This window comes from Thunnus maccoyii, chromosome 15 (assembly GCF_910596095.1).
Source record: "Thunnus maccoyii chromosome 15, fThuMac1.1, whole genome shotgun sequence".
Taxonomy (NCBI): Eukaryota; Metazoa; Chordata; class Actinopteri; order Scombriformes; family Scombridae; genus Thunnus; species Thunnus maccoyii.
Genome location: NC_056547.1, coordinates 21,447,759 through 21,460,694, shown reverse-complemented (window position 1 = coordinate 21,460,694; position 12,936 = coordinate 21,447,759).

Here is a 12,936-nt window from a genome sequence, read left to right as displayed (position 1 = left end):
GAGAGAGAGAGAGAGACGGAGAAAGATTTAGCATTGCCAGCATTAGTGCATGACATGTGGGCGGATATTGAAGATGTTATTAGTATCACATTTACAGGCCTTATAAAACTGCCACAGAGCTTGGTGGTTTTCATACATCTTGAGCTGATACGTGTCACACTGTCATTTGTGTTGCGTTTCCAGCAGCTGCTCAGACGATCATTCAGCGATAGTGCAGTCATTACGGGCCGTCTCTTTTCTCTGTCCCATTAACCTTCCTGTTGTGCTTCAGTCAAAATTGACCAATTTCATAATTGGATTTTCTTTTCTTTATCTAATTGCCTGATATTTTCCAGACATCCTTCAACCTAAATATACAAGGACGTAACATCAATGATCACCACAATTATTAACATTATGATAATTTCCTCAAGTTTTCATATTTGATGATTTCGAGTCAAATATGATAATGACTGGGCATAGAAAATGAATGTATGAGTCTATACTACAGACCTGGAGCACATGAAGACACACAAACCTTTTTCACAACCAGATACAATCACACATCTACATATGCAACAATTCTCTCTGATACTCTGCTTCTCCCTTTGTGGGAACCAAACATTACAACCAATTACACTTGATTAAACGCAATATTATATCCAACCACAACATAACTCTATGCCACACTCACAGCTCTCAGACAATAAATAAGTGTTGCTCACATGTCATTCTGTGGTAACGCCACAATGAGCAAGCTACTAACTGTGATTGTGAAAAGGTACTTGATCTCATTTCAGATCCTGGCCCTGATGAGGACGAAAATATCCAGCCTGGAACCAAGAGAAGCCCCACATAAGGCGGTTCTTTCTAGAGGAGCTTGAAAGCTCTCTGGAGATCTCCGTGGATGCTGGCCTTCGCCAGTTTGGCGGCGGACACATAAACCAAGGGAGGCGGCTCTGCTCCTGGAACAATTCCACCCAAAACAAAACAAAAAAACAAACAAAAAAGTTGCCATCTGCATCCAAAGTGACATAAAAAATGACTTTAATGTGTGTTTGCTTTTATTAAGAAAATCATACCTTTCAGTTTTAACCAGATACACAAAACAACAGATTTCATTAAGATGAAAATTATACCAGTCTTTGTTGGTACATTGTATAAAGGCCCTGCACATCCTCTGCACTCTTACACAGGTGTTTTTATTATCCTTCCTGATTTGATCTCTTCCCAAGATATATGCAGACTGTTAAGGCAGGACAACGTACACACCAATCATTGTTATTGGTGCATTGACTTTGGTGATTTAATGTAATTCCCCAGTGTAGCAGTGCCTAGCACAACCTGAGGAGATGTCTAATCAGTAGAGTAATTGATAACAACTGTGTTGGTGTGCCAGGCCTTTGATAATAATTTTTAAGATATAATTACCATTCAGCAACAATCACTCTAAAATGTTTCCTCATAATCATTATTTTTAAGGGGCAGTTCACTTAAATTACAGAAAAGCATCTAATTTACCTCTAGAGGTGGCTAGCTATGCAAAGAGAAACAGATTTATTTGCACAAGTTTTGGGATATCCATTTCGGAGGTTTTGACTGCCTACCTAATACAATAGATTTGGATGGAATTTTTCCTGTGGTGCTTGCATAATTGAGAGATTACTTTTAAAAATCTCAATAGCAACATGTCTTTCCAAACACAATGTCCCCCTTCCTCTGGACAATCCATAGAACACACTGCCAACAATTTTCATTGGGAGTACAGTAAGACTTTCTTTAGAAAGACCTTCCTATGGATACTGTTTAGAGAGGTGCATAATCCAGAGTAACCCAAATATTGTTTCTGGAAAAACTTGCAATTGATTTTTTTAAATGTAATTTTGTCATGACCGCTGTCCAAGGTGCTGAAACTGGGGCTGTCCTGGGCTCTCACCGACATTTGCACTGGCGGCCAAGAATCTGGCTGGTGGCGACTGATGGCAAATATTTAGCTTTAACTGGTCAGCCTCATCACTTACCTCACCTGCTGAGCTTGCTAAACACTGTATACTCTATACTTTGTTGTTCCAGATCTTTGTTGCTTGGTCTTGCAGATGCCAACACCAAGCTCCTACTGTACCATTCCAGTCTGCTCTGCCTTGCTAAGAGAGTTATTTATTTAGTTCTGTGTCTTTGTATGAGACCTGTTCAGTTAGTTTTTGCCCATTCTGGCAGTAGATTTTCTCATTTTGTGTTGACTTGAACAAAGAAAAGAAGTATTGAAGTCAGAAACTAGATGGTAATGTGTTACATGGTGGTGTGTTCTCAGCATCTGGGTCAGGTTAAGCAACATTCTATTTTTTTAATGCTGAGAGCTGTCTGCACTGTGTTGGATGAACTTGTTATGATGAAATAAAGCAGATTTAATGATTTAAAATGAAATTAAAGTATAATCTGTGTCTCAGTATGTCTGATCAGGCAAAGCTGGAACACAGACACAAACACAACAGGGAAGTTAACATAGGCATCATATCCATGGGTAATTACTGGGTATGTAAAGGCAGGTGGTGACACTCACTGTATCTCACAATGAACATAATAAAGATCCACTGACTGGTCATGGGCTGGCTTGGAATTTATAGGTGCAAAAGATATTAGAGACCTTGCAACATCTTTACCTGAACCGATGACCCTGACCACCCTTTGTCCTCTACTCAGCACGGTTAAAAAGGAGCCTTCTCTTACACCCAACTCATCAGCCATAATCCGTGGGTTGCTCATCTCTACTAAAAGGGGACACGGCCCTGCCGGCTCCATTAGTTCCGACAGCAGCCCCGAGAAATAAAACAAACGAGGTTATTCACTGCATTTAAAAAAAGAAGAGGCGAGGTTATGGTTATTCACTGCTCACATCCAGGGTGGAGGGAGGGATGAGAGAGGGAGAGAGAGAGAGAGAGAGGAGAGCTCCTGAAATAAAAAGTCAGGCTAATATTTCTATGTCTATATGAACTTCCTTTTCATTAAGTAATAGTACAGTATGACCTGTTAACTAATTATGCCAAGAACCAGAGCGACGGTCACTGCTCATGAATCAGGGTCCCAGTTAAATGCAGCACTTTACCCATAGGCTGCTGTAGCAGACTCAGTGGTGGAATAAGTAGAATATTGCAGGAAATTGTTCAATATGCCACAGATGGCTTCTTGGGGAATAAATAATCGAGGTCGCTGCTGCCATATGTGTTACATTCCATTATTTAAGGGGATTTGATAGAAAAGATGGGAGTTTGTTTTGAGGTGCGTGCGGAGAGAAAGCGCACACACTGCATGCTCAACAGATGGGTAGAACAGAGAGGCAGACAGGGAGAGAGAGAGAGAGAGAGAGAGAGAGAGAGAGAGAGAGAGAGAGAGAGAGAGAGAGAGAGAGTGAGAGAGAGAGAGAGAGAGAGGGTGATCGGAGGCTCCTTTGCTCTCCAGTTGTCGCGTCCCGGTTGTCATTCCCGTTCAGCGTCATCGGAGCCACATGCTCGCTACCAGGGGGAGACAAGGCGAGTGTCTGAGGAACCGTTTCCTTAGAGCCGGAAAAAAAACCCTGCACACTTATCATTTTACTGACTGTAACACGGAATAGATGGAGAGTAGGTAACAAGAAGCGGCACTGCGGCAGACGCTTGCCACTGAGGTGCCTACAAATAAATCGGACCTCAGTGCGTGATCAGGTAGCTTTCAAAGGGCTTTCTGTTGCATGGTGAGATGCCAGTGCGGATGTAAGTCACCCAGCCCCCTTTCAATCCCCAGTGCATGCTCACTGGCGTCTTTGGTACATCCTGGCTTTTTAGCATTCAACGGGAGAAGGCACCCACTCACCCAGGCGCACAGTGCGCACAGGGGAGAACATCGGCTTCAGCCCTCTAACCCAACGCTATACGTGAACCAGGCCATGGAGGAGTCATCCTCCTGCCAAGAATCATTTCCAGCCATTAGGGACACTGTTAAAGAAGCTCCCGTGCGTGTGGGCTCTGATTTCTTAATGTTATTCTAACTAAACTCAAGATGGCATCGTGGAAAACCCCCATAAGAGAGAAGAGAACACCATCATTGTTTGTTTGTGTGTGTGTGTATGTGTGTGTGTGTGTGTGTGTGTGTGTGTGTTTGGGGGGGCGGCGGACGTGAGCATGTGAATGCGTTGGGAAAAGGCGAGCCAGTATGGAAGGTGGAGATAAAAGTGTCTGTGCAGGCTATATGAGCACGATGTATACTGTGTACTGTGTGTGTGTGTGTGTGTGTGTGTGTGTGTGTGTGTGTTGTGTGTGGGTGGGTGGGTGTGTATGCGTGTGTGTTTCTTTTGGCCACTGCGCAAAGTTACAGGTCTGCCAGCGGCTTTAGAGGCAATCATACAGCTCTCTGTGTCTCCCACAGAGGGATTCAGCATTCAAGAGGCTGTCCACCTGTGCTCAACTAATGGGCTGTAATTCAACTGCTAAGATGTATTTGGTTTTTTTTTTTTTTTTTTTTTCTGTGACCGGTACTTCCGTTCAGGTTCACAGATCACACATCCCCGCGGATAACTGATTCAGTTTTGTGAAACAGCCTGGACTCTCCAGTTTCCCCACGACTCCAAGACTCAATGCGTCATTAAAAACTGGTCCACACTTGTACACAGTGATCTTTACACAAAGATGTCAAGAATAAAATAAATAAATAAGCCGGCAGACTGCAAAGCAATCTTGAGTACATGGCGCAAATGAACGATTTTTTTTCTGACAGAAATGTTGAGTTTAATAGATAAAACACGTTACCTGATCGCTGTCAGCAGTAGTTATTTGATGTGGCGGCTATTCCCCGATCGGTTTCGTGGATACAAATTAAGTTTCCCATCCATGGCACGTCTCAGATGGAGAGGGAGACTATCATTGATTCATCCTCGCTGCTGCGCGGATTCTTCTCCCCACAAATGTTCTCGGCGAGGCATCCCACTTCTGCGCCTCCGAAACGGACCAAAAATAATACGAGTAAAGAATAAATGAATAAAGAAATAAAAAAACAAGGAAGGATCGCTAAGGACATGAAATCATAAAGTAGCCATGGATCAAACGAAAGAACAACACATAAGAACGCAAAAAAGGTAATGCAAAAAATGAAAAAAATAGGAAACGTCGTTTTTGTAGATGTCCAGTTTTGTTCAAAAAATAAATCCACGTCATATAATCTCCATGGTTTTGCGCATATAGGCACGCTGTATATTCCAAAGCAATGAGAGGACGCGCTCACAGGCAGCAGCGCCGCAGCAGCAGGGGCAGAGTAGGATAACGGGTTTTTTTCCTACTGATGCCCGGTACTCCAAGTCCAAGGAAGCTCTTCATTTGAAGCAGAGAGACAGAGAGAGAGAGAGAGAGAAAGATAAATATAAATATAAAAGCAATTCTTACTCCGTTTACTGCCCCTCTTCTCTCATCCCCTCTGTCAGAGGGTGAAATGTGTCTGTGTTTCTCGCCTGCTCTGGCATTTGGGATAGGTATCCACAGGCAGCGGCTCACAGTCGGGCATCTGGCTCCCCTGCAGTCGCTTCTCAAGCGGAGGACAGAGATGCGCGCCCTCGCTGCCCTCCGCCGGGGATCCGTCAGGCGCGTTCACAGCGGAACCCCCCCCCCTCCCCTCTCCTCTCCTCCACCTCCCTCCCTCCTTCCCGCTCTTCCTACCCACACTACCATCGCAAGTAGTGACGTCAGCACGCGCAGTTTCCAAATACAGAAAGCGCACACTTGTATTTGAATTTTTAATACTCTATTAAGTATAATTTGTAGCGTGAGCAACGTTTTCTTTTCTGTTTGCCATCATTCCAAAATGCTCTACTTCACTGTTTGTACAGTATCTCTCAGTTTGGAGGGAGTTCTTCTCTCAGTTAAAAGGAGCAAATGCAAATTTAAAACAAAATATTTCAATAAATTAGCACTGCATTTTCACATCTTTAAATAGCTGTAACTAAAATATGAATAGGCCTATCACGCCATATTTCAGTGTGAATACTTAACTTGGTGTTTTTTGCATTGCACATGTCCTTGTTAGCTCCTGCGGTGGTCTGCCAAAAAAATATTCTGAAATGAACACAAAATTTGGCACTCTGTATAATTTCAGTACCAGTCCTGTAAGCCTGGATGCAGCTGAATGGCTGAAATGTCAGTTCATACAATGCAGTTATCACACCTTTATGTTTTCATGGCTTTGGTATCTAGTATATGAACTAGATACATTCGTAAAAGCAAAGACTGTTTTCATACTTACATCAAAAGCATCCCCAATACAGTAGAAGATGTGATTAGATTTAGGAGCACCTTGCTGCATATATTTGCATAAAGTGTTGGGACATTAGTCAGCTCAAGTGTTTCTTTTGAGGGCCTGGTAGGAGGAGCTATAGCGGTGCAGCTCTTCTAGAGTAGACAGATTACCAGCCATCCATGTATTCATCCATCATCCATTTTTCAGTCTTAATAGTTGTGGAACCAATCATGTATCTGTGGGCATAATCAAACTTATTAAATTACTTTTTATTCTCTGCTTCCTACACTTTGCATTCAAACTAAGAATTTGACCTCATCACTGGCTAGGCCAAAGAAGATGAAAGCTTTTTTGCAGACTTATATTTTCCTTTAATGAACAGTCCACAACTTGGTCTTAAAGTCACAGTCGAATGCAGAACCAGACGGCGGAACAGTGGTACTTTTACAACACAGATTTGGAAATTGGGCTCATTGAACAATGTGGCAGATGATACTGAGAAAACAGAAGCTGTCAAGGGACTGTGTCTGCCAGGTTACAAAGTGTCAGAGCCCAGATATTAAGCACGAAACACGAAAGTACTGCCAGTCCACAAATTTGGCTTAAAAGTGAGGCAATGATTTTCTCTGTTCCTACAATTTATGTGAATCAGTTGGTTGCACAAATATGTTTATATGTAAATAGACCCCAGCTTGAGTTTCTGGACTTTTTTGTAACTGTTATGTTTGGAAATATGCTGTTTACTTGCTGCAAAGCTGAGAGAGTCATATCATTTCATTGAGCTGAGAGGCATGTATTGCATTATTAGTAATACTAATAGTATAAACATACAATTTCTCTATATGGTCATCTTTACGCTGCTCCAGTTTATCAAAGAAAAAAATATGTAGTTTTTTCTCAATGTATTGTCAAATGAACCTCCAGTCTGCAGCTCTAAACTGCTTTCTAAGAACATTTTACTATTTGCCTGAGAGGATTCTGCAGAGAATCAAATTTGTGGCCTTCTAAATTGAACCAAATGAAAGCACAGAGCAGATCAAAAAGGGAGACTGTCTGTGACTGTGATAATCATGCTCATTTATTAGCATTAGAACATGCCACCCCGACTAAAATTTTCAGCTACATACTGTATATAGATGAAAAATTCAGCACTTACCACCTTTAATTCACTCACTAAATGATATGAATCTGTTTTTTTTTCTGAATTCATCATTTCCCATGAATAGGGAAAGGGATTCTGATGAGGTTAACTATTTTAATAGAAAGCACATTACAGATAATGCTCACACATTTGTCTCCTTCTACCACCCATGCCAAATGGCCAGGATGCAAACATCCTTCAAAGTTGACATCCTCATGTCCTTATACATCAACCAGCTGGAGAGACAGCACCTCAGAATAACAGATTCACTTGAAAGTGAAAATTTTCACCGATTTCAAAAGCCTGTTTTCGCAAGATTCTTGGCAGAGACAGAATAATCACATTGTCAGCACAATAAATGTTTCTCTATGCTGGACAATGAGGGAGGGTTGGTCAGTGCTTTAAGCATGTGCTTCTGCTCTGTAGTAAAGCAAATAGATGACTAATGATGATATTAGGCTATTGAAATAAATGTCGACACTTATACTGTCTGGTAATACTGGCTGACAATAACCTTGTTACTCCAAAATATTAAAATCCCTGTGAAAGAGAAGTTGCAATAATGACATAATGAAAGCTAGATGATGGGAAGGAATGAAGAGTTTGTTACAATTTCAGCACCATGGAGAGCTCACTGAAGCTTAGAGATCATTTTATTAATGAAACTCTTGCTGTAAAACACGGACACACAGAGCAGTACACACATACACGAAGTCCTTGGAAGATTTCAGCACCACGGAGAGCTCCATCAGTATCTCAGAGTGACATAAAAGGTGATTTGGAGCCTACTTGACTTATTGCAGATACATCATACACACATTTGGTTGGACACACACACACACACACACACACACACACACACACACACACACACACACACACACACACACACACACACACACACACACACACTAACAAACACACACTATAGCTGATTTAGCCAGTTGCAGGACAGTACAGAGACTGAGGGCTTCTTTGTATAAGATATTTATGTGATTCCATTCTATTACACCGCGGGGAATTTCTTTAACCGTAAATTCTGCACCATTTTTTTGGGGGGGGTAACAAACAAAGCATTTTAAAATATCTATTGGATGTCAATATTCTTTACCAAGGATGTCACTGCATTTTGAGAAATGGAAACTCGCACACATCTTGCATCTCAGCTTTAAAGGGGACATATTATGCTTTTTGTGATTTTCAATTATTTACATACTGGTATGATGTTGGATATTTATGCTAAACATGGTAAAAGTTCTAAAACTTGAGGTTAAAATATGTAGAAATGCTCCCTGCAGGTCAAAATCCCAGGCATCAACCTGCCATGAATGCTTCATTTGCAATATTTTTCTCTACCTTGCCAATGTGCGTGCCCATAAACTATTCTGTAGCCTTTGTTGCTAAGGTTTTTCCATGTGTTGTTTGCATTGTCTACTCATATTGGGGATCGGATTTCTGCTCAACAATATACAGATGTATTTGAGAAGTTGACATTTCAAGTAAAGAACAAGAAAAAGAAGTGAAATTCTACTACTACTGTTTCTTTATGTAGCTGCCAGATGTCAGCCGAGACGGACCTTCAGGGGGCTACCCAACAGAAGAGAGTAGGCTAAAAGAGGAGACAGGAGCTAAAAAAGTGTGTTTCAGACAAAGGGTTAACTGAGGGGCTGCATAAAGGGTCAGTATGAGTTAAAAAAGATTTTTTTGAACTGTAAATCATGCAAAGATATTCCAGTAGAGCCCCATATTAACTATATCAACCTCCAAATGTGCATATTTCCTTTAATTTAAAGACAACATTGTCAATGTGTTGAACATACTGTATTTTATGACTCTGAGGATAAGCCAAACCATAAATATTGTGATATAGCATGTAAAATATTTGTCAAAGCATATAGAAAAATAATGTATTTTTCCATTAATCATAACTGTGAGAAAACAGCCTTTTCACAGAACTCGCTGATTAAACTAAATAACTTCAATATCTACATTTCCCAAGGCAGTGATAACAGTTTTACAGCACCAGAGTTGACCTGCACCTCTGGTGGCCATGCTTGAGGAAGCAGTTAGGTCAAGATTTGTATTGTCCACGCAACCGCATATCATACATGTACCGTGTACTGTGTGTACACATCAGCACAAGTCAATGGGGCCTCTTGACCTGATTAGCACACAGCTGCTGTGGCCAGAGGGCGTGTTCCCTGTACAGAGACTATAGGAAGAAATATGAAAGAACCAGAGGAAATCTTCAAAGCAGCATTACAACATCAAGGAGGAAATCAGAGTGTGAGAATCATTGCTTTGGAGTCATACTGTATATATGTTTGCATGCCTGCATTCCAATTACATGAGTGCTGTATACAGGATATATTCTTCTAATGCTGTTTTCCTCATTTGTTGCTGTCAGTTTGTTAACCAAAATGTAAACTTAGGCTGTTTCGTTGCTGTAATCATTTAAGAAAATGGGTGTTACAAACCTATGATAATAAAAATTTTCCATAGTGACAGCTATTAAGATCTAATGTGTGCACACGGTCCTCAGTTTTTGCATACAACCTTTACTCACATTAAATGAAAAAGCTGAAAGGCACGCACATACCCGCAACTGGGTAACTGCTGTGGCCCTAATCAAAACAACAGTAATTTTCTACTCTTCCTCTCTGTAATTTTAAAACGCCTGCCTTGTCGGAAAATTGTATTGCCCCTGTTTGATTAATGTTGTCTAGGGCTAAATGGCTCCTGAACAATGGTGTGTTTGATTTGCTTCCATGAATCAGGGAAAGTAAGGACAGGCCAAAGCTTCGGGGTTCAACTCGCATTGTCACAATTGTTTTTCAGTTTTCACTTAGCTAGTATCAGGGAAAACCTTGACCCTAATTCAACTGCAGTCACTTTGACAACTCTTTAAACTCACAGCGACACAAGTGTGTTTTAAATGGTATTTCTGCTGAGTTGTAAATTTTTCCTACAGGACATGTGCCCTCATCAATAATCAACATCTACTGTTTGTATGTTCATGCTTTCTACTTGCCTTTAGGATTCATTCTCTCCTTTTCTGATCCCTGTTTGCAGTAACCGCTTTGAAGTTTGACAGTGCACTAACTTCAGTCAAAAATAACACAGACATCATAATGTTTTCACTCTACCTCTTTACCCTTCACAATGACACACTTTGATGATCCTCTCTTCACTGTGTTAATGCATCTCTTCTCTGCTCATATTATAAAACAAGAAGTAGCAAAGTGCTTTGTGTGCTTTTGTTATGTTGAGGTAAATGCAAGCAAAAAAAAAAGAAAAAAGAAAAAGAAATTGCAAGAACTTCCTTCCAATTTCCTATATTTTTTTATATGGGTATGCTTGTCTGAGCATAATTAAATATCTGCACATGCATGTGTTTGTGTGTAGTTTTATACATGAATGCCAACATAAATTTAGGTGTGTATGTGCCTGTGTGTGTGTGTCTAATGCTCAGCCTGCTGAGTCCTCGGTTGGGTGGGAGCTTGGAAAAAAGCAGTGGTCCATGAAGCTAACTAGAGTTCCTCCCTGATCAAATGTGACAATTATGATAGTGTTCCTTGGTACAAAACTCCCTTCTGGCTCTCCCATCCATTCCTTCCTTCTCTCTCCCACTGCCTACTCCTCTTTCCGTCCACTAGTTTGCTGCTCTTTTCTCACACATGCCTGCTGCACTTCTATTTTCCAAAGTGCTGTTTTTACTCCACTCAAAATGAAATTTTCTCCCCCTCTCACCTCCCTTTAACCATTTCGGTCTCAGTCTCTCTTCTTTCTATACCTGCTTTTATCTTGAGTTAAGTTCGTCCCTCAAACAGGCAATTATTATAAGGGCAGGTGAGTTTGTACATTTTGTCACACAGATAGAAGCAATCTAAAAATACAAAAATGAAGTGAGTAAATAGTTTAAATCCACAAGAGTTAATTGCAATGTCAAATCCAACACCTACACATCATATCGAAGAAGTACATTATGTTAAAAAAGTGCCATCTTAGTTTACTGTGTTAGCATCTTGGCATATTCTAAATAGCACTAAACACAACGTACAGTTGAAGATGATGAGAATGTGATTGGCAGGTATGTCAAAGTATTGGACATTTTGAAATGTTGACTTGTTGATGGTGCCAGATGAAAAGTTAAGGGATCTCCCAAGTAATTAAAATTCATCCTGAGGGGGACAGAAATTTCTGCTCCAAATTTCATGGCAATCCATACAATAGTTGTCAAGACATTTCACTAAGAGCCACAAAAGTGGACCTCATGGTAGCTCTAGAGGAAGAGTCAGGGGAAGTCACCAAAGTCAGTACAGGATTCATCATCTGGGCACCATGAATATTTGTACATTCCAAGACAATCCATCTGAAAGTTGTTGAGATATTCCAGTCTGGACTAACAATTTCAGTGAGACGGATATAAAAAGTTGCTCATGTTCTCTGATCTACCCAAAAATAGTTTATTTTACACAGTAGAGATGCTGCTAACCCCTTTTTCACAATGACATGTAATGTCATCAATGTAATTCACAATGTATTTTCATTACATCTCAGTCTTGTCATCAAAACCAGTGTCTCAGTATTTATAGGTCTGGATGATTTAAACACATAAGTTTTTCCAGTGAAATTATCATTTATTTAGTTTTAGATACATTAACTGTAAATCTAAAAAAGGATCTGTTCCTCCTGTCTATAAATACTTGCATTATGGATCCATGTGATTGAGCTAACTGACTGAGAAGAGACATAGTAACACTGTTGTCAGCAGATTTTATAATAAGGTGATGTTCATATTTACTACAACAATCTTTTATACTATATACAGTACCAGTCAAAAGTTTGGTCACACCTTCCCATTCCCTTGCATGAGAAAGTGTTAAGTACTGTATTGGTACTGTATATAAGATAAAAAAAATAAAGGAGAAAAGACACAACCCTGCGGTGAGCCAGAAGAAGTATAAAAAGATTAACATGCTTAAATTGATGTTACATTTTATTCTTACAGCCTGAACTGTAACGCTTTGCCTTACTATGCCTACTAATCTCTGTCTCTTCTCTTTCTTATCATCTTTCACAGAACATGCAGGGGTGGCTGCACTCATGATGGTGAGTAAACAAAGTCAGTCTCATCAGAAAGCACCAGAGTTCCATTCCCTCCATGCTATAAATCACGCATATATAGGGTAACATGTACTGTATTTTCACATACCCACACACAACCGACCTTACCTTCAGCTCCGGTGTTCAATTTCTGGATTATCTGAGGGAGAAAATCCTTTCCTTCATCTGACAGAGACAGATCGCAGGCTGACCATGGCCCCCCTCGGCCCACCTACATTATAACTTTTCTGTGGTCACCTCTGTCCGTCTATCCCTACCCTCTCGCCCGTCTTCACAGACATCTATCACCTCTCCCCTGGCCTTCTTCTCATATATCTCCCCTGGTCCCTCCATCTCATCTCTCTGTCTGCTCCATTCATCCCATCTCTCCAGCCCCCTGCCCATACATTTAAGAGCAGCTGAAGCCCACAGCAGACCACACTTTGCCGCCCCAT